The sequence below is a fragment of the Ixodes scapularis genome, unplaced genomic scaffold (genome assembly GCF_016920785.2).
Source record: "Ixodes scapularis isolate PalLabHiFi unplaced genomic scaffold, ASM1692078v2 ptg000105l_1___fragment_1__unscaffolded, whole genome shotgun sequence".
Lineage (NCBI taxonomy): Eukaryota > Metazoa > Arthropoda > Arachnida > Ixodida > Ixodidae > Ixodes > Ixodes scapularis.
Window position 1 is genome coordinate 509,991 of NW_024609912.1, and position 22,933 is coordinate 532,923.

Genomic DNA, 22,933 nt, shown 5'->3' on the forward strand with positions numbered 1-22,933 from the left:
ATGAATATGACACTTCAATATTTCGATCTCGGCAAAAAGGTTTATTCACTCACTCATTGCCTTGGGGGGGGGGGGGGGGGGGGGGTTTCGGGATCGAGGGACGGTCATCAGCGAGGCCGGGGGAAAGTCCGCTGCCACTGCAGCTTCTCCGAGTCCCAGCGGTGGTCGTCCACACCGCGTCATGGGGACGTCGTCGTCCAGGGTCGCTGTTCGGTCCGTTTGTCGAGTCCGCCACTCGACGTAGTGCCCGCATTCCCCGCGCCAGCGTCCACCGACGTCCGAGCTCGCCTCCGTGGCTCGTTGATCCCCAAGTCGGCAGCAAGAGAGACGGCAGCCAGAGAGAGCTTCCTTTGTCTCCGTTCCCCTTTTTATATCCTCGTCCCCCACCGACCACGTGCCCAACACGACCCGTCCACGTGTACACGCACGCCCCCGCCACGGTCCCCGCACGACCCCCGAGCGGGGATTACGGTGACGCTCCTCCGTCCACGGATCCGGGTCAGCAGGAATGTTCGGCCCTGGCAGGGCGCGGGTAGAACGGGCGAAGGAGCGGGGGAAATTCGGGAAAGACAGGACTCCAGGGTGGGGCGGCCGGACGGATCCCCACACTTGTTACCTACGTGGTCCGAAAGTGTGTTCAGCCTTCTGAACATTTGTTGATAGTTTTATTGGTAAGTTACAATAGTTATTGTTTAAAGTGATAAATATAATCAAGAAATGGTTAATTAATTTATCGGTCCCTTTCACAATCTCGCCAACTCTAGGGTGTACAGAGGGCAAATTGACTTGTCCCTGTACCGGCTGACCCTGAAAGGACTGCACATGTAATAACTATTAAAGCCTATGGGACGTGTATGTAAATAGTTCCTGAGCTCAGGGCCATATCCAGGGGAGAAGGAGAGTCTCAGCTTAAAAATTCATCCTGGACTGCCGAATATTTTTCCTAGATTTGGCCCCGACTTTGCTTAGAACTAAAAACATAGATGGGAGCTGTAGTAAGGTAGTTAGTTTACATAAAAAAATGATTGAAATGACATGTAAATGGGAGTGGTACATCCTAGCGTCAGCCACAGCACTACCAGCTACATTCAGCTGCTGCAATGAATCATCTACTTATCTGTTTTTCCCGATTGTATGCAGCATGTAAAACTCTTACAGGGTAATACGCACACGACAGGGAGCAGTGACTTGCCTGGCACTCACAAGAGGCTTACCACAAGTCATTCATTTGCAGTATCGTCTTTACAGAAAACTACAAAAGTAACTATAGGGGCAAACCTGTTTAGAATCTAAAGCTGTGAGCATAGCTCCATTTCACTCTGAAAAACATGAGATTGCACATGTTAAAGTGCATACAGTACAAACACGTAACGATAAATATGCCATGTAGGTGCAGTCTGTGGGCGCCCCGGCAGAAGAGCACCAAGATTCGCGGGATGCGGGGGAGGCGTTCGAGGAGGAGGCCGAGGAGGAAGCAGATAGGGAGGCCTCCACCACAATGTCCAAGATACTTTGACTAATGGGAACTAAAACCGCCAGCAACATGAACATGACTACACTTATTACTGATCTAAACTATGTTTTCCTGCAGAAATGCCACAGCCTCGAGCACGGCAAGTCACGGTTCGACCAAGGCTGCCACGTCGAGTCCCTCGAGTCTCTCAACAGGAGCGGCGGGACGAGGTGGCCTTTTCGGCCGTGGCCAACCAACGGCACCTGCTCGAGGCTAACAAAGGCCGAGATACAAGAGATGAGAGGTTCCAGGAATGTTGACAAATCCCTGAAGCACAGTAACATTATTAAGTACACACTTACTTCACACATAAGCTTTGAATAGTTGGTGTGAGCAAAGTCTTCGTAACCTGTATGAGATGTTGGAAGTCAAGAAAAATGGAAATCACGTTTCAGATCTCGCTCGGCATGGGGCAGCTCCCGGAGTGGTTGGACCAGCTGGCGCAGAACGTGGGGCAGCTGCCGCAGAGCATGAACCGGATCGCACAGAACATCCAGGAGGGTGTCCTCTCCATGCAGGAGAACGCTGCCTTTATGCGAGAGGTCATCCTGCTATCCAGCCACGCTCTGCGTCAGCCCCAGCTCCAGGCCCAGCACTAAGCCCAGGCCCAGCCCAAGCCCCAGCCCCAGCATCAGGCCCAGCCCCAGGCCGAGCACCTGGCCCAACCTCCTCCGGATAATGACAACTGAGTGTGAACTACTTTACTTCTTAGAGAGCAGCTTTTAGGCGCCCGTTCCCGGCTTGAGCGGCGTCGGCGTCGCCGTCGCTGTAACCGCGAGTAACCCTCGTGAGGGTTACTCTCACGAGGGTTACCTTCACGAGGATCGCGAGGGCTACGAGGGTTACTAACCCTCGTAACCCTCACGAGAGTTACGAGGGTTAGTTACCCTTAAGGGTGACCCTCACGAGGGTCATGAGAATTACCCTCACGAGGGTCACGAGAGTTGCCCTCACAAGGGTTACTAGTGTTATCCTCATGAGGGTCACAATAGTAATCCAGGTCACGTGACCCCCCGGGGGTCACGTGACCTTGGGATACCCCTTCCCCCCGAGGTCGCGTGACCCCCGTTGACGGCATCGCCACTGATGACGTCATCAGCGACGTTACTGATGACGTCACCGGCCTCCGCATCGTCATCATCAGTGATGACGTCACTGATGACGTCACTGATGACGTCATCGGCATCGTCGCGTGACCCCCAGGTCACGTGACCTCCCGACGCCATGTGACACCCGAAGGTCACGTGACCCCCCCAAGGTCACGTGCCCCCCCGCCACCCAAGGTCACTTGACTAACTCCCCCAACTACCCTTCCCTCCTCCTCCTCAAGAGCTGCGCTCTAATTCGGCGTTACAGGGAGTTGCAAACGGCTTTCATTTTTCTTTCTAACATCCAAGGGTTTCTTTTTTTGTATTTTTTATATATTAATTTAATTACAATGCCCCAAGTGGCTGCAATAAAAATTTTGTGACCTGTCGATTTATGCTCTCTGGCGAATGTTGTTATCTGTATATAAAGTTTTATACGACAGCGCCTGAAGTGGCCACAGCAACGTCTTTCATGAACTGTCATCTTAAAGGGATACTTCAACGAAATTTGAATTTTACCCGCCGTGTACAGAAATAGGTCGACTATGATCCACAATACTCGAAAATGACAACCGCACGTCCGTATTTTGAGCAGATGGCTGTATTTTTCGTTCTAAACGGCCCACTCTGGCAAGCAGTCGGAGAACAGCCAGCGGAGGCCACGTCACATCCGGCGCAGTCATGACGTAGGGCGTCTCAATCAACGATTGGAGGAAAGCTGCGGCGAGGCTGACGTGGTTATGAATTTCGTCACTTGGTGGCGTTCACGAGTAAAGTTATGTTACAACCTATACGTTTGACATGCCTGCGGTCTGAACGGCCTCACAAGTCACAACCCGGCAAACAGGGCCACCCTGTGATCCCAGTGTCCGAGAACCCACTAATCCCGTGCCAAACACGGTAGTCGGTCCGTGCTTTGTGTCGCGATGGCGTGTCGCGGAAACAGAAAAGTTAGCGACACCAGCGAGGACGAAGACATCGCTTCTGCAATGGTGAAAGATCGCCGATTCGGCTTACAGCCGTACATTTACGACCCATCTGCGTCGTCTTCATCTGAAGGCGACGGGGACGGGCCGGACACGCCACCACCAGCCCGTCGTGTGGACTCCGCGAATTGGTAAGTTTTCTATTTCATTCGCGATCAAGAAATATTTAATTTTTATTTCGTACATATTTTCGCGATTGGCAGGCGCGGCGTGTATTGAAACGGCGGGATGTTGCTATGATATCAGGATATGCCTCCATCTTCTTGGTGCCGATCAAGGCTATGCATGCGCACTCTACCTTTACGAATTAGCAGTTGCAAAACATAGATACGCTGTGGCGATTGCCGGCGTGCGGTCGCCTCAGCCCGACAGGCTCCAACGCGCGAGCGATAATACTGGCAGTTTTCGGCACCGAAAACTGCCATTATCAAAGTTTTATGGATGAGGTAGATGTTGCAAACACCTTAGAAAACATCGAGTAAAGTTTCGTAGTGCCCTTGTATTTCCGGCATTCATTCATTGAGCAAAATTTGTCCCAACAGGTGCTCTTGCAACGGCTGCAGAGCGATGCTGACGGACTACGAGTCCCTGTGCTGCCGAGAGGTTGACCGTGCAAGAGAGCTCTGCCAGGACCAGGGGGTGTCCTGTATCACCAAGCACCCCTGGTTCGAGCTCTACTGCCTGAACAGGCCAGTGCTGGACCTGGCGTATGTCAAAATGCAATACTTCTGCCCTTTGGATGCGGGGAACCGGACCCAAGAGGAGTATGTATATTCAACTGATCAGTGGTGTAGCCAGGAATTTGTTTTCGGGGTCGGGGCCAAGGTGGCCGGGATGTCCACGACTTGGGGTGCGGAGAGGGGGAGGGGGTTCAAAATGCATGTGTACATTATAGTGTCAGCTAAATATTTGGGGGGGGGGGCTGTAGACCCCCCCCCCCCCCTTGTTGATTACACCCCTGCAGCTTATTGCAGTCATTCTAGTTGTTACGGCTGGCTTCCACTCCAAATATTCGTGTTTACAGCTACAAACACAGCGTTGGTGTCATGCTTTTTTCAGGCATTATGAAAAATCCTGTCTCTAAAATCAAAATCTTGATATGTGGTCATTTCACCACACTAGTAATATTGATAAATGTCATTATTCTACTAAGAACAAGAAATTTATACGGTGTGCAAATATTTGAATATGAATCGAACATGAAGCTCTCAAATAATTCTATTTGCAAATCTGATTTCTCATATTAGGTATTGCGAAAGATGTGGTTGGTGCAGCACAAGCGAAATACTTTTTCCTTCCCTCCATTCTAGCAGGCTGTTGTATTGAACTTCCAAATATGCAAAATACATTTTAATTTTACCGGTCCACCCTGGTGTAGTGCGACAGGGTAAAGATAAATTAAAAGCAAGCTTTTGTGCCACTAACGGATACCAATTTTAGGGGGCACTGGAGCGTTTAAAATCAAAACATAGTTGAAAAGCACAATGTGTTACAAGAAAAAAAATGTGATAGGCAATTTTATTTCAGTGGCCACATTGTTATGGCCCAATTAGCATGACTGACCACCAATAATGTTCAGCAGCTGGTACTGCACAGGAACTTGTATTTGAGCTTGTTATATACACATGGTCTTCTATTCGATGATCGGTTCTTAATTCGATTTAGCTACTACGATTAGGTACTCGCACACCTTTCAAGAAAAAAAAAAGAATAACAGCAGTGTGCTTATCTGGAAACTGCAACACTGTGCATGTAAATAAACAGGGTCAGACATCATTTATCTGTTAACTGCCACACTGTGCATGTAAATAAACAGGGTCAGACATCATTTCAGAATAATTAGAGAGAGTACCCATGCTTTCAGAATTCCACCAAAAAAAGTTTATTGCTCTTTCCTACAATGACAATCTCGTTACCGTGAAACCGCACAATTGTCTATTGACCACAACATAAATATCGATACTGCAATGAAAAGCCCGAAAAACTAAATGCCAACAAACAGTAAAGATACACATGTTCAAGCAGTATTAAATATAATTAAAATCCTTCTGCATACAAAATGTTGTTAGAAGTTCCCCATGCTACAGGACAGTAATGATGTAAACTGCGAGATATCATTGGAGATTGTTGACACTATACAAACGCATAGTAGAAAAGGTCAGAAGCAAATAGTGATTAGCTTTTCCCTCTTTGCTCAGAGTTCAACGCTGGTTTCTGCCATCTCATCTCATTACAGGAAGTACCGCTACACGGCATACCACCAGTTCACCTGGTGGGTGCACAAGAGGCTGGGGCGGGGAAACCGAGTGGTGCTGCCCAGCTGCGTCGTCTGTCGGATTCGGCAAGAATTCCCGTCCACAGATGGGACATACAGGGGGTTCAAAAAATAAAAAAAGTATTGGCCACCTGAAGGACTCGTTTACGGCATGTTTTGTCCAGCCCTTCAAAGACACCTTCATCAATAAAAGACAGCAAATGTCACCAAGCTCTAGGCTCGTAAGTTTAGCAATAGGTTGCAACCTATGAACCTAAGAATGGCTTGCGAGGTTGTTAATGACTAGTAGGTACGATAACGTGAACAGTTAAGTTTTCCTGATTATAATGCATTTTTCATTCAACAGAGCGGAACTTCACCTGTGCTTTTTCAGACTGTTCAGGCAGTGAAGAGGGAGAAGCTAAGTTTTATCATCTACCATAATATCTCAAGAGAAGACCCATTCCCAAAAGATAGCCCACCCTGATTTTCAGCATAACTTCTTATTATCCTAATGGCTTTAGTTGAACTCAATTTTGCACGCTGAAAGTTAGTCCACCCTGTATTTTCGCCTAATATGCTCTCAGTTTTACGTGGGCTGTCTCTTGGTATATTATGGTAAGTCGCTATTTACTGCATAAGTGGTTTTAGTGATAAACATTTGATTTGCAAAAGTAGAAGTTAAAAACTAGCGATAGCTTATTTGCATTAACCGCACTGCACCGTGTGCATGGTGCAACACCGGCAACCAAGTCGAAGGCCTAGACAAATACATGTATGGTAATTCCAAATTCTCGTATATCTTTGTAGCAAGAACTTGAGCCTCAAGCAAAATTGGCGCATATATCCTGCATATGAGCTTCCATTCAAAGCAAAGCTGCATTTGTCCACAGAAAAGGCAGACTCACATAAAACAAAGTGTCACAGTAGCACCTGAAACTCGAGAATTCCGAGGCAGTCATTGGGTTCAAACGGTTGATTGACCAAAATGAAGTTGCAAGTGTTGCTCGCTGGAAGGACAAAACAAAGAGGTGGGAAAAGGCGGTGGTTCTTTGCCAATGAATGTAAGAAAATTTACATTTGTTATTAAACAGCTGATACGTAGTCACCTTGGAAATCACTGTCTAAACCAGATTTGTAACACTTGTGGTGATCAAGTCTTCAAGCAAGGCACAAAAATGCAGCTGGCAACTGTAGTTCATATGCTTGAGTAAGGTCCAGTGTAAAAAATACCAACCCACTTTGCAAATTAGTTAGTTTTTGTATCATCGTCATAGGATACACCACGGCTTTCACCATCTGCAGGATTATGACTGCTCACCACCAGATGACCAAGCAGCAGATGAGGATGAAAATCGTAATGACCAAGCGGAGAGCAAACTCCGTCTCCAATGGTCTCATTCCCAATGAATGGGCCCGTTCCCAGGTGGCTTGGGAGACAAGCAAGGGTACTACTGAGAAGAATCGCAGAGGATATGGCGTGCACACCCGAGAGAAGAGCAAAGTAGAGCTGAGAAGGACAACTACCAGTCTGCAAATTCCGTAAAAATTCCAGTAGTCCAATTGGTCTCGGATGCCTCCTTTGAGAATGCCATGGTCTTCAAACTACCAGCCAAGCACTGTAAAGAGCCACCTCTAGAGGGCCTCCTTACAAGCAACAACACTTCCTGCGTTCCATTCTTGATCATATTCATGAGGCAAGTTGGGATTTTTTTTTTAACCCAACCTCCTTCCTATACCATCTGCCCTGTCCTCGCTAATATCAGCAGCCTCCCATAACCCCCTTTCTTGTCTTTCGGCTCCTGAAACATTTTTACTCTACTACTGCATGTGGCGATCAACTTTTTCCTCATGCAAAGATTGAAACTTTGAGCCTTTAAACAAAATCTTCGGATGCAAGTCGGCCAAGAACTGGCTTCTGTCATGTATCGGCTGGTGGCCAAGAGATAGCGTTGCCAGGCAAATGCACTTACCAGCGCTCTTCAAAAGCACGGGCCTGGGGCACGGTACGTGTGCACGGGCATTGGGATTCGAGGCACCATTAAAAAGCAACGTTTGGACGCTCCTTGGTGTTGTGCTTGGGCTTTACCCAGGATACATTACATTTTAGCGACGAGGTCGGTCAACGTCCAAGAACTACAGCGGGATGACCACCCAAGGCAAGCTGGAAGAATTCGACCAGACAGCTTCTACTGCAAGGCGAACAGAATAACAGATCCTTAAAAGAAAAGGGCCCTACTGCTTACACGTTGTGGAGCACAGACGTACAAAGTCGTGCGAGCACTGGCTGCACCGAGAACACCCAGAAGTGTCAATTTCGGTGAACTCATGGTGATGCTGCTTTGACCCGCAGCCGTCGGAGCTCTTCGGCACAACGAAGTTCCAGCGAAGAGACCAGCAGCCTGGGAGTCAATTTCCAGCTACACGACAGCCCTAAAGATGCTAGCTGCTGATTGTAACTTTGGGATTCTAGTGACACAGGCGGCTGCAACAACTTCCAGTACCGCAGGCATGGGTTTGGCTACAACTGGAACGACAGCTGGTTCCGTCAACTTGGGAGCAACTGGAACTTCAGTTCCGGTGAGTCAACCAGTTTTCAACCCAACCATGCTACCTCTCGACGTCAGGCTGAGATTGTTTTGTTCGTGGCATAAGAGACGAGCATCTACAACAGAGTCTGTTTGCAGGGACCAACTTAACGTTTCATAAAGCATACGACATGGCCGTGCGGACAGAAAGTGCTGCACAACATCAACGAGATTTGAAAACCCAAAAATCTTAGGTTTAAGCTGTCAAAAAAGCAATATTACTGCTGAAATTGTGGAAACGGAAAGACAAAACAAACTGTCAGAATCCCAGACGTGCTACCGATGCCAAGAACAGCATTCGGCGTTCTCGTGCAAGTTCCAAAATACACGATGTAACCTCTGCCCCAAGAAGGGGCATGTCAAAAAGGCTTGTTTCAAGAAGTTAAGGGCGCAGCACCAAGCGTGGATGACACACAACGTGGAACAGGCCAATGAGACCCTTGATTCTGATGATGATCTTTCGGACAAGTCATGGAGCCTGCATGAGCTGAATGCTGCCTAAGGTCATCCTGGAGATTGAAAACCGAGAGCTGGAATTTGAGATCAATTCGACAGATGCTTGCTCAATCATCAATGAAGCCACGTATTGTGCTCTGTAGCCCACGAAGCCGCAATCACTGAACCAGGAGGGAGGCCGCAGTGCAACCAGCCGACATGCCAACACACTTGGAGTCACTGGAGAGATGCAAGAGAGAAGACGGAAGAATGTTAAGGGGGTGTTATTGCTTTTGGCCCAGGAGTATGGGCCCACTGGTGCAGCACTCACAGCCCACACATTGTTACGTTAAAAGACATTCAAGTTACGTCAATAACCTTACCTGTTCTAACGGCTGTTTCTTCTAGCTCGTTTGTAGGCTCCCAACATGTGTCTGCACCTCCGACAAGGAAGTTGGTGGAATCGCGCAGAGATGCCTGATGCTCAGGGGAAAATAGCATATGATTTACTGGCCATTAAGAAAAATAAAGTGCATGGAAATTTAGAGGTGGATGGTTGTCGTTGCAGATACGCTCTACACTGTAGGTAGGAAATCCAGCCAGTGCAGTACTACCGCTACCCCGGGGTTTTGAAGGGACGTCACATACTACTGATATACTACCGCATGCCAGCACAATGTTTATCCAAGTTAAGACTGGTAAGGTAGGGGTCGAACCCTAGATCCTTGAATTGCTGCAGTGCGTGCGTTCGATCCGGCGCTCTAACCCACCTTGCCAAAGCTCTTCGATGATGAGCGGAACGGCTTGAAAAAGAAAGCACGATCGGCCACGGCTGAACCGCATGAAAGCGATTTGGCGAGCGATGAGCTAGGCTATCGCTCGTCGCTGTCGCCTGTCGCAGTGTTCGGTTCTAAATTCCCTGAACACTTTGGTCATCGCCAGGAGGTCGCTGCGTGCGATTTGCCTCGGCGAGTGACGAACTGAGCGACAGGTCTCCTGGAAAATCGCTCACATGCTGGATGAAACAGACAAGCATAAACCGCATGAAAGCGACTTGGCAAGTGACGAGACAAGCAACGGCGACCCGCTTCGCTGTTGCTCGGTCGGTCGCGCGAGGAGGCAAACCGCATGAAAGCGACGGGGGCAAGTGGCCAGGACGGTGAGCGACGTTTTCTAGAAGAGTAAAGCTATACGCACTATGTGGTGCACCTCGATCGGAAATGGCTATAAACACTACGCAGAGAGCTGATGCCATCATGCCATTTGGGTCACCCTTTTCGGACGGCGTGTGTTTAACCGAACCCCACCCCCCTTGCCTGCGTTCAAGCCGCTTCGCGGCGACACTGTGCGGCTGCTAATTGCAAAACTTAACCTGTACACGCCGCTTCGCGGCGTCCAGCCGGCAACCCAAGCCCCGCTGTCCCCTCCTGCACCTCCGGAAAGCGAGTCCCATACCATTCAGTTCTGCAAAATATCGTAAATATCAATCCTTTTCTTTTTTTTTTTTCAGTGTTATTTGTAGTAAAGAAATGTCTTAAACATCGTAAATGCCCTACAAAAAAAAATAGTGATAAAAAAAAAAAAAAACTAAGGAAACGTCGCCCTCATTGGGGATCGAACCGCGGACCGCTGCGTATAAAGCAGACACCTTACTATCATGCTACGCCACCTCTTTGGAAACTCGCCGCTGATACGAGCTTCGCGTAGTGCGTAGGGCCATTTCCAGTCAAGGTGCACGACGTAGTGCGTATAGCTTTACTCTTTCCAGTAATCTAAGAACCGAGCGATGCGACTGGCGACAGTGAGAAATCTCCGTCGCTCGTCGCAGACTCTCGACGCCGTCACTCGTCTCGTCACTCGCTAAATCGCTTACATGCGGTTCGGCTTTCATTGCAGAACTCGGAAATACTCGACAGACAACATGCTCCCTTACCACTCTGCGTCGCTTGTCAAGGGGTTCGCTGCGCTCGCCAGATCTCCGCTTCTTTGAAAATAAACGGGGCAAAACTCCTGGTTTGAGTTGTACGTTCCTCACCGGGAAGCCCAAGGACTTCATCACCCTGGGGCTTCGCACGTAGTCCTCATCACAAAAGTGATAGGAACACAAGCGATCACTCGTAGTTGGAAGCCACGCCGGGGAGGACGGTCGTGCGAGCCGGATCCAAAATGCACAAAGTTGTTCGTCCTTTGGGAACTGGTGAATAGGTTTTCCGCGCCGAATCAGGAGGTTGCCGCAGTCCTCTACCGCACAGTGCCGCACCATCTCGGCATTAGAACGCGACAGGATGATCTAAGCGTTCTAGAGACCGAGGTACGCAAGCGATCGGGCCACCACAACTCAATGCAACGAGTCCACCGTCGCCATCGTCGGGAAAATGGCGAAGGGGTGAAGGCAGAGCAGGCAGCGAAGGCTTGATAATTGCGTTCAGAACTAGAGAAGAGGCGTAGTGAGCCGTACTTCCGCAGAGCGGCGCTGCTCCGTTCTTCCAGGAGACAACCCGTGAGACGACCTAGGTCACTTCCCGGCAATGTACCTAGACGGACATTCCAAACGAGGCGTTCGCGACAAACACCAGGTGCTGTTTGGGAATCGTTTAATTCGTTCTAAAATTCGTTTTCGTGACTTTTTTAACAAGATATTGGTGTGTTCGATGTGATACTGCTCCTTTGAACACATATAGACCATAAAATAGGCGCCAAAATTTCGTTGTAGTATCCCTTTAACCCTATTGAAAATCGCTCTGATGGGACTTCGAGGCTTTTTTAAAGGGTGTGAAGGGGACTTCAGGAATTTCCGAGACGTTTGAAGGGGGCACCGATATTTCCTGGTGGGCTCACTGGCCCCGTCAGATGCTCTCCTGAAATGTCTAAAAGTGCCCTTTAGAATGCCTTGAAATGTCTGAAAGCCTGTCAAGAACTTTTCTAATGGGGTCGGGAAAACCTTCAGGCTTCTTGAGATGTCTGTGGGCAACGGCTTAGGTGGAGAAAACACATTTCGCAGAATTAATGAACATAGCTGCTTATTGTACGCTACGGGGGAAAATAAGTATTTGGAGAATGCCGATCGTGTGTGTGTACGGTCAGATTTTTATTACTGCTCTTCTATCAAATACGACTGCGAGTGGGCTCCTGGACCCGTCTGTCACTGCCCGGGTGTTCGGTCGCCAAAGAGGCCACTGAGGGCGACCGCCCCATGTGGAGAATTGACGAGTCGCGGGCCGAGTGGTGTTGGCCGAGCGGCGTTTTGAGGCGATCGCAATCCTGGCCGCTCGAGACGAAATCCGTGCAACCATGCATAAAAAAAAAAGCCGAGAGCAGTGCGCGCTTTCCAGGAACAAGGACGCACGCGGGAGCGACTCGTTCCGGGAACCGGTCCCTCCGTGGGGGACTGTCCCCAAGAAGCAATCCACACTGCGTCTCTCTCCGCCCGGCGACGGGAGAGGGTGCAGGGCTGCCAGGCCAGCGGTCGGGGGGAGAGGGTGGTGTGTGCAAGCGGGGGGGCCATAGCCATTTTCTCTCTGCTCGTGTGCGGTTCCGGTTATCCCACGAGCCGGGATGTTTGGAGCGGACCAATTTTCTCAAGCAAGGTGAGCATGCGTGGTTTTGGGGGCTCGCCCCTTAGTCTCTTTTGATCCGTGCAGTTTTTTTCTTGTACCGCAGGTGAATCATAGTTCGGCGCGGGCCGCCTTCAGCACCGCTCGAGCGCCATTGTGTTCAGCGCATTCAAGGAGATGATGGCCGGTGTCGGCTTACTCGCTGCAAAGCCTGGCAGTCGGGGTCAGCGTCCCACCGCATGTTGTGCCTACGCACCGGGATTATGGTACTGTGGGTGTTGAGACGGTGGATGACGGCCGCTGTCCGGACTTGTTCCTTGCACCTCTTCGACCGTCCGACTTCAGACCAGCGAGCGAGAAATACGCCGAAGATGCCGGCGCGATGTCATCATGGACGAGACCGTGACTGTGCTCGGGATTTCTCAACGGCGGCGGGTGCTGCTTACGAGTTCGTGGTTTTCGCTAAACGTGCTTACTGAGACTGTATGTGTCCGTGAGGTGCACCTGCTCGGTTTTATTAGCTCAACCACCGTACATCAGGAATATACCCAGCGGCATTGTAAGCACTTTGAGAGGTATTTTTCTTTGCGATAAAAAAGCCAGTTGTCCCTGTTTGAAGGGATCTCTTTCGTCTACAGCTCCTTCGCCGGGTTGAACAAGCGTTGCTTTTTATCACCTTTTTGAGTTATAATATGCATGTAAAACTAAATGTCGGCAATAAATTTTTAATATTGTTTTGAACTGCATTTTGGTCTATGGCTCACAGTCATTTGGGCGTCTAAAGGGTTGATGGGCTAAAGGGGTTGGATGGCTGTGGGGCTAAAGATTTTTTCTATAAGGTATCCTTGAAGGGGTTTTCTATAGGGTATTTTTAAAGGGTTTTGAAGGCCTGTGACGTCCCATAATCCTTGAAGGCTGACGGGCCCTTTAGAAATATTTTCGAAAGGGTTATATTCCCTGAAGTTTGTTGTTATTTGTATATACTGTTTGATACGAAAGCGCCTCAAGTGGCCGTAATGCATCTTTTGTCGAACTCTCACATAAAAAAAAACAAAAACAGAAGCTTGTTTTCACTTGCACATACAGTTTTGTACTGCAATGAGTATTTTGTGAAAAAAATTGCAATGTTTGCAAAAAACTTTATTGCTAAAAGAATACATCTGTCGCGATCTGCTCATGTGTACCTTCTTTGTAAACAACAAAATATATCAAAATGTTGTAGTCACAAAGAATACATAAAAATTAGGCACACCTGGAAAGAAAAGAAACAGAATGGAGCAGAGTGAAAAATGAGATCATTTGAAAGTAGGCAAAATGATTTGATCCCAGGTTACTTGGTCATACGTGTTACACAAGCCAATATCCAATAGCACAGAAGGAAATACATGACATAAAATAACAGTTTGCTGCGGGAAAAGAGACGCAAACTGTCTGTGTTTGCCCATGAACTCAACTAACCAAACACGATCATGGACACAGGATACTCATTACCTCATTTTTGTTGTAAAATAAAGGGTTAGCCTATGGAGAGGTACACCTTGGGAACAACCGTGACACACTTAAAATCCCCAATTACATGTATCGGACGACACCATCCTTCTGCGAGGGTAGCACAATGGCTGTACTCATAGGCATAGACTTTGGGGGGGGCGTCGGGGCTCGTGCCCTTCTGGTCAAATCCAAAGGGGGGGGGGGGGAGGGGGCAGAGCACCCCCCCCCCCAGGCCCGGGACATGATCCTTACTGAGACGCTGCTTATGTGCCATGTAACGAGCTTCTAGTAGTGGCATGTCAACAAAACAACAACACGTTGCCTCTATTTGACAAAATACATGAAAAATAAAATTCCAGCGTGCTTTCGTTAGCTTCACTCTCTAGTTCTGGCAAAAAAATAACGCGCAGAACCCCCCCCCCCCCCCCCCCCCCCCCCCCCCCCCCGGGGGGAACTTCTCAGCCTGCCCACCCCGGGACAATGGAAAGTCTACGCCGCTGGCTGTAGTAAAAACTGTGAGGAGCAGGAGCTCGAAAGACTGCGCAGTTCATGAACCGTTCTGCCTGTGGACCGGAAATAATTTTACGCACTTCTATGGGGAGCTCCCTTGGCACCAAGGGTGCTGACGAGGGTCTTGGGTGTCACACCACCTCTGTCTTTGCGGAGCTGCCGGCATGGTGGCGACGATGACGACGAGGGGCTCCCTGTCGTCGATGGCCTCCCTGGACGGCAGGACTGTTAAAGAGGCTAGATCGACGACAGACTCTTTGGTGGCGCCACCGCTGCTGGCGCAAGGAACTGCCAGAGCGGCCTGCAGAGGGCCCCGCGACGGCACGGCTTTGGCAGGTCTCGAACTGGGACACAAGGCCTAGCCTCAGAGCCTTCCCCCTATCCGACAGGCGCACCAGAAAGTGGGCAGGAGCCTGCCCGCCACCTTCTGGCTGGAACCCCGCCGAGCCCGGCTCAGAACCGTCCGAGCTCGACCCACGACCCAGAGTCCGACTCTGAACTGCCAGATTCGGCATCTGGCTCCGGTTCTGGCTCCATCGATGCAAGGCATATATTTCGAATTCTCTTTGATGTTTTAAAGGCCCTATAGGGAAAATTGCTTGCATATGCAACTTTAAACCTGTCCAAAAATGTATTATACGCATTGTCGGGATCTGTATCACTGGGAACATCAGACCAGTTTTCACTTTCAATACACTGAATAAAACTGTCTAGGCGGGCAAAGCACCGAAAGGCAGGAAAAGCAGCCTCCCTCAGCGTTCAGCCGCTTCTTTTGGCAGCGGCGTCAGCGAGGTGCTCGGGGGCTAACGCTCTGCTTCTACATCACAGATATTTCTTCGATCTTCTTCTGCCCTTCAAACAACGCAGCGTCATCTTCTGGGTCAAACAGTCACGTGCCGCATCAAGATCCTAGTCATCGGTGGACGGAAGCCATCAACGTCACTGCTACGATCGTCGGAGTGCTGAAAAGCAGCCTCCCTCAGCGTTCAGCCACTTCTTTTGGCAGCGGCGTCAGCGAGGTGCTTGGGGGCTAACGCTCTGCTTCTACATCACAGGTCAGTGGAATCGGTTTTGTAGTAGAGCCGATTTCCTGCATTTCACGTTTACCGCTGACGCTGCTGCTACTTAGCGTTTCTTTTGTCGTAGTGTATGCATAAATGGCTGACCCATTGTGTATAAAGTACCAAGAATAAATTACCACTGAGAAACCTTCGCTCTCATGCGCTGAATGTGGGTACTCCTATCACTGTGGATCATGCACGAGCGTGTCTGAAGCTACGCTTAAAACGTAAAGGCGAATTGTACCACAAGACGTGGAACTGTGAAACTTGCCGAACTGTGAAGCTGAAAGGCGGCGCATGTAGCAAACAAAAGCAAGAGGGTGATATGTCTGCTATGCTAGCAAACATGAACAGGAAATGGGATGACTTATTGACCTTAAAAGAGACTGGGCGGCAATGAAGCGTCGATTCAGCTTATGTCCGACAAGTACGACTAAATTCTAAGTCATATTGCCAAGCAGGACCATGAAATTAAGGATTTATAGAAACTAGTTTACGCAATAGAGGAAAGTGAAAAACAGAGTGAAATCGGACAACTTAAGCAGGAAATAAATGATCTTGAATGGAGAAGTAGGAGATGTAACTTGGAATTTCATGGCATCCCAAAAACTGAAGGGGAAAATTTGCTCAGCAAGGTTAACGAGCTTGCTAGCGTATTGGATGTGCCTTAGCTTACTATACACAAAGTAGCCGCCGTCCACAGACTGCCATCCAGACCTGAGAAAGTCCCTGGGATCATTGTCAGGTTTACATCTTTTCTTTCACTTCCTTTGGCAGCGGCGTCAGCGAGGTGCTTGGGGGCTAACGCTCTGCTTCTACATCGCAGAGATTTCTTCGATCCTGTTCTACCCTTCAAACAACGCAGTGTCATCTTCTGGGGCAAACAGCCAGGTGCCGCATCAAGATCCTAGTCATCGGTGGACGGAAGCCATCAACGCCACCGCTAAGATCGCCGGAGTGCTGAAAAGCAGCCTCCCTCAGCGTTAAGCCACTTCTTTTGGCAGCGGCGTCAACGTGGTGCTCGGGGGCTAACTCTCTGCTTCTACATCACAGATATCTCTTCGGACCTGTTCTGCCCTTCAAACAACGCAGCGTCATCTTCTGGGGCAAAAAGCCACGTGCCGCATCAAGATCCTAGTCATCGGTGGACGGAAGCCATCAACGCCACCGCTACGATCGCCGGAGTGCTGAAACGCATCCTCCCTCAGCGTTCAGCCACTTCTTTTGGCAGCGGCGTCAGCGAGGTGCTCGGGGGCTAACTCTCTGCTTCTACATCACAAATATTTCTTCGATCCTGTTCTGCCCTTCAAACAACGCAGCGTCATCTTTTGGGGCAAACAGCCACGTGCCGCATCAAGATCCTAGTCATCGGTGGACGGAAGCCATCAACGCCACCGCTACGATCGTCGGAGTGCTGAAAAGCAGCCTCCCTCAGCGTTCAGCCACTTCTTTTGGCAGCGGCGTCAGCGAGGTGCTCGGAGGCTAACGCTTTGCTTCTACATCACAGGTTAGTGGAATCGGTTTTGTAGTGGAGCGGATTCCCTGTATTTCACGTTTACAGCTGACGCTGCGGCCACTTAGCGTTTCTTTTGTCGTAGTGTATGCATAAATGGCTGACCCATTGTGTATAAAGTGCCAAGAATAAATTACCACTGAAAAACCTTCGCTCTCATGCGCTGAATGTGGGTACTCGTATCACTGTGGATCATGCGCGGGTGTGTCTGAAGCTACGCTTAAAACGAAGGGCGAATTGTACCGCAAGACGTGGAAATGTGCAACTTCCCGAGCTGTGAAGCTGAAAGGCGGCGCATATAGCAAACAAAATCAAGAGGATGATATGTCTGCTATGCTAGCAAACATGAACAGAAAATTGGATGACCTACTGACCTTAAAAGAGACTGTGGGCGACATTGAAGCGTCGATTCAGCTTATGTCTGACAAGTACGACCAAGTTCTAAGTCATATTGCCAAGTAGGACTATGAAATCAAGGATTTAAAAAAACGAGTTGACGCAATAGAGGGAAGTGAAAAACAGAGTGAAATCGGACAACTTAAGCAGGAAATAAATGATCTTGAATGGAGAAGTAAGAGATGTAACTTGGAATTTCATGGCATCCCAAAAACTGAAGGAAAAAATTTGCTCAGCAAGGCTAATGAGCTTGCTAGGGTATTGGATGTGCCTGAGCTTACTATACACGAAGTAGCCGCCGTCCACAGACTGCCATCCAGACCTGAGAAAATCCCTGGGATCATTGTCAGGTTTACATCGCAAGCAAGACGGGGCGTCTGGCTGGATAAAAAGGCTAAACTGAGAACCACGGGTGCTAGCATTTACATAAATGAGAACCTGTATAAGTTTAATAGGGAACTGCTGGTAAAAATGAAGGAATGGGCGAGACAAAAAGGGTTTTCGTACGTCTGGCACCGTTACAGAAAACGTTTTGCTGGTAGAAAAGATGGTGAGCGCGCGGTTATCATAAAAAATGAAGATGATTTACTTAAACTGAGCTAGACGCTTTTCGCTGGCACCTCACGCTTGAAATGTTAGATTTACCCTATCTGCATGTCACTGATATTATCGAGCGCCTCGAATATGAAACCAAGCTTTCGATAAGGGCTGTCCACTTGAATGTAAGGTCAGCCAAAAACAAGATAATCGTTCTTGAAAGCCTCTCTGGCCAGTTCGAAATTCCTTTCAATGAAATTCTCCTAACAGAAACCTGGTATACTAGTGAAAATGACGCATTTCAATTGCCATCCTATGAGAGTTATTGTCTGAATCGTACTTCCAGTCAAAGGGGAGGCGTGTGTGACCTAATTGAAAAAAAAAATCAAATGTCAGCTGTTATCTAACTTTTGCATTGTCACCAAAGATTACGAAGTGTTATCTGTACTGACAAAAGATACACTTATTTCTGTAATTTATCGACCGCCCGACGGCAATATTCAACGTTTGTTTGAGTTTTTTGAAACGCTCTTAGGATTTAGTACAGATAGGGGCTTTCGTTTACTGATTTCGAGCGGTTTCGAGAGTATGACTGACCTGACTGACCTGTCCGCATATGCCTATCCGTTTTTCGTTTGGTTTTTCGAGCATAAATTGTTATGCTTATAATAACTTAAATAATATAAGAATTAGTTCATACAATGTTTATCACGTTATAAATGAGTTACTCTGTGCTCGCGAGGTGTACTCCCCTCGAAGCAATCCATCTCCACCGGAACATTTACACTCGAACTGGCAATAAGCTGCCGTTGTGCATACTTTTTTCAGTTCATACCAGAAACGGCGATCCTATAATTAAAACAATGCTGCAAGTCACATATGAGTTTCAGGTATTTCTGTGCACTTATATTTTAAGGCAGTAGTATTTAGTGGTAATAGTGTTGGTAATTTTCCTTAGGTGTATTGTATCAGCTGCGTGGCAGTCGCTCCTGCAAGAGCTGCCATGCAAAACGTCCTTCAATCCTAAGGTTAATATGGCTGCTCGTGATGCCTTCACCCCGGAGTTTGCATAAATGGTAAAATAATGTAACTTTGGAGTTGTAACATGAAGTGACTAATAATGCTATTCACTCTTTTTGCAGGCTGCGTAAAGTATGCTGTCAGTGCAGGCGTCATGGAAGACCATGCCAAGCTGGGAATGTTGAGTGACGTCAGCTGCAGCAGCAACAGAGAGCACAGTCCGTGGGGTCAAAAGGCCCTGCCTCACCCCTCCTTAATGTACCTGGGTTTAACATCGTTCAAAGTTTCAACCCAGACACATGCACTGTGCATTGCTTGGTGTTGCTCGCCAGTTTGCTGAGCTGTGGTTTTCCGCTGTTGGTGAAGATTACTACCGTATTTACTCGAATGTAACGCGACCACGATTTAACGCGAGGGATGACTTTTCACAGTGCAAAAAGAAAAAAAAAAAAAGAACTCGAATGTAACGCGAGTTAAGTGAGGGGAAAAAAGTACCTTAAAAAGTACTACAATGTGGTCCGCGGAAGCCTTTTCGGTCGGGTTCACTCTTGAAGAGCACTTCACGCTGGAGCCTCCACCCACGGATAGTCGATTCTGTCACATCTACCCGTCGAGCCGCGGCAGAGTTTCCGATTTCCTCAGCCATCATAATTGCACTTCTTTTAAAGCGGGCGTCGTACTGAGCTCGTCGCGCCGCCATTTGCTCGAGTCCAGTCGCGGAAGCACGTAGCAGAAGCTCACAAAACACGGACAACACAGGCACATGGGTACGGTAACCCTAACAGAAAGAGAAAGCGTTGTGAAGGTAACCCGTAACCCTAACATGGGCGCAACGAGTCGCAAACAAGAATAGGATTGGATTGGCTGTTTCCAGCGTGTGTATGTTGCCAGCACAAGATTGAAAGATCGCGAGGTTTGTCGTAGCCATTTTAAAGAGCCTGTGCTGCGACACCGCCAAGGCAAATTTTGAGGCGTTTCGATTATAACGCGAACCCCCAAATTAGGTAAGGGAAATTTGAAAAAAAAACTCGCATTACATTTGAGTAAATACGGTACATTCATGATCCGACGCGGCAAGCAGTCGTAAATGAACGGTCATGTGGCCTGAAGCCACCGCAATGCATTAACCGACCACCGCAGGCCCTGAAGCTGAAGAAATACTGGAAGGCAGCTGAATGGCAGTGCTGGGTGTTTTATTACTGCCAGCCGTGTTTGATGAACATACTGCCAGAACAGCATTTTCAGCATTTTGACCTGTTTGTCTCAGCGTTGTATCTGCTGCATAAAACAGATGTAACCACAGAGGATGTGGACGTCAGCACGTCAAAGCTAACAGAGTTTGTCGTCATGACCGAATACCCATATGGTTCAGCCCAAATCCCCTCAAACGCGCACACACTCCTGCACCTTCCCAAGGCAGTTCTGCTTCATGGACCACTATGGGCGCTCTCATGTTCTGCCTAAAAGGCAAATATGGGCCATCTCCTTAAATTGGTTTCATCCTCGAATGGAGTAGCCGTTCAGATTGTGTCCCGCACTTTGATGGGAAACTGTTTAAGTTAAAGAGCATGGCTTCGGATGAGGTCCAAGAGTCCATCTCTGGGAACAAACAAAAACAAAGTGAGCTGCAGCTTCTTGGAAAGCCAAGACAGACCCATGAGCACGTTTCCGGACTTGTTGAAGAGCTGACTTCGGGAAGCGTCGCAGAGGTCGTAGAGTACCACAGGGCGCAGGTTTTCGGACACACTGTGCACAGCACCCAGTACCAGCATCCTTCAAAACGTGATTCAAAGGCTCTAAAGATAGGCAACAAGTATGCAAGAGCAGATCATAATTTGTCAGCAACTGATGTTGGCGATAACCCCAAGGCGTACGTCATGTCGTCCATCTATGTCGCGATTCACTTCGGAGGTGCGAGTCACCTAAAACTCCCTAAGAGCAGTCCACGAAGAGCCTGTATGAGCTTCGAGAACCAGTGCATCCATGCATGTATTTAGATATTAAGGGAAACATTATTTTTGCTATGCTCTGCAACAGGTATGAGTTGTCCTAGCTCTGCTTAGTTTGTTTGAAAACTTTTCAATATTTCTGCTTCAATGAGCAAATAAATTATCTAAACTTTACTTACTGCCACCCGTGTGAAATTTGTCTTTTTATTTTCATTATGTTATCAAACACTGCAAAGAAAGTCTTCAGAAAAAGATATAAATATTTCAAATGTACCACACGAAGCTACCAGAACTAATGAAATGGAGCATACATATAATTTCATTTTTCTATTTTATTCTTCAGTTTTTTTCGCTTCTATGCTAACTAAATAAGAACTGCAGATTACTTTACCTAATGTTTTATATGTTCCAGAGCAACGGTTTCCTCGTCCAAAGGAAAAGCCTACCGAAATGGAAATCCACACTGGAGCCTCAGAGCCACCTCAATGCGGCTTGCCTTGTGGAGTTGGTCAACTCCAGCCAACCCACGCAGTGCCACCTGGACGCCGCAACAGACAAGCTACCTTTTGAGGTGCAGAAGACTCTCCAACATTGAAAGGTATAACGGCCCTGTAAGGATAGAATATATCTGGACCTTTTCCGCTGGGTTTTTGCATGGAAAGGGCGCAAAGATAGACGGAGGATGGCTTTTGTATCATGAAGCTGATTTCGAACGCCTGAGACTACCGAGCCGGTTGTACGTTCGAGACACCAAATTGGGTGGTGGAGTGGAAATTCAATTTCCCTTGAGGATCAAAGGCAGTCTCCGTCGCCCGAGGGCTTCCGGAGCATTTGTGAACGGGTTTTCACAGGAATACTTCCACATTTACTTTCTAGCGAAAGGTGTGACCACGGTGCTATAATGGCGGAGACAAGCGAATGCGGTGTCGGCGTAAAGCTAGAAGGAGGTTTCATGAGTATTATGCTAACTAACACGCTTGTTAGGCAAGTTCAACACGAAAAGGAGTTGCTAGAGAATTCTTACGTAGAAACACTCCAAAGGCATTGTCCTTGTAACATTTCTCTGCATAATGTAGACTAACAGATAGAGAAGCGGTTGCGATCATTGTACACAGCTGTGGAAAGCCCGTACAAAAAACTTAAAACACGCGATAAGCCTAATTTTTTGCTGAGGCAACGAAACATGACCATTGGTCTTGCAGCTAATGCCTGTGCTCAAGCGGATGACATGGGGCAGAGCGATTGCGTACCGTCTGAGGCACTGGATGAAACTCTGCAAAAACTATTGGAGGAGAAAATCGCTGAAAACAAGCAACTGAAGACTACAATAACATCGCTGACTTATACAGTCGAGTCAGGGACAGCGCATCTGACCGCAGATGGATTCAAACAGAGCTTCCCCAATCATGAAACAGCTTGGATAGAACATCCACCCTGACCTGGAGCAGAGGAAACTCTGGGATGTGGTCCACAAACTTCACGACCCCAAGAGCCTGAATCGCCGGGAACCCAAGCAGCGGCATCGTTTGCTCACAATAGTTTGTGCCAAAGCAATATACAGTTGCTTTTTAATTAGCATTATTTTGCAGTTTTCATCTATCCGCAAAAGCTACTAGACACAAAACTATTATGCGTGGCATATCCAACATTCCTAACTCTCCTCATCTTCCTACACGTCCGCGTGTGTCCTAACGTCAGAAACCGGAATTTCCAAAGTTAAAAACCAGATGTTGCGAATATGGGACCCACACTTTTATGCCAAGCTGGCACCAAGTGACTCAAATTGAAAAACGTGCATATTTACAATAATATTGTAACCTGTTCTTGTGAAGCCTCAGCCGCCCATTGCCATTCATTTTTGCGCACGAAACGGTGACTCGCAGAAAAAGTAAGAGGGCAGTGTTACCGGTGTTACCGCCTTTATTTTAACACTGCACACACTTGTAGGCTTGAACCAATGCTGGCTTGCGCTGATGAGGTCTCGGAACCGAAACAAGTGAATCGTGACTGTGTGCGCTACTACCCGACCTTGTTGACC

At 48.2% G+C, this 22,933-nt stretch overlaps 1 long non-coding RNA gene across 1 annotated transcript; it reads left to right on the forward strand.

Moving 5' to 3' along the window:
• Nucleotides 1-19,166: 19,166 nt before the first annotated feature.
• Nucleotides 19,167-22,178, forward strand: LOC121833953. The gene is made up of 3 exons (XR_006076951.1): nucleotides 19,167-19,204; nucleotides 21,308-21,466; nucleotides 22,098-22,178. It is a non-coding gene; the product is annotated as an uncharacterized LOC121833953 (long non-coding RNA).
• The last annotated feature ends 755 nt before the right edge of the window (nucleotides 22,179-22,933 follow it).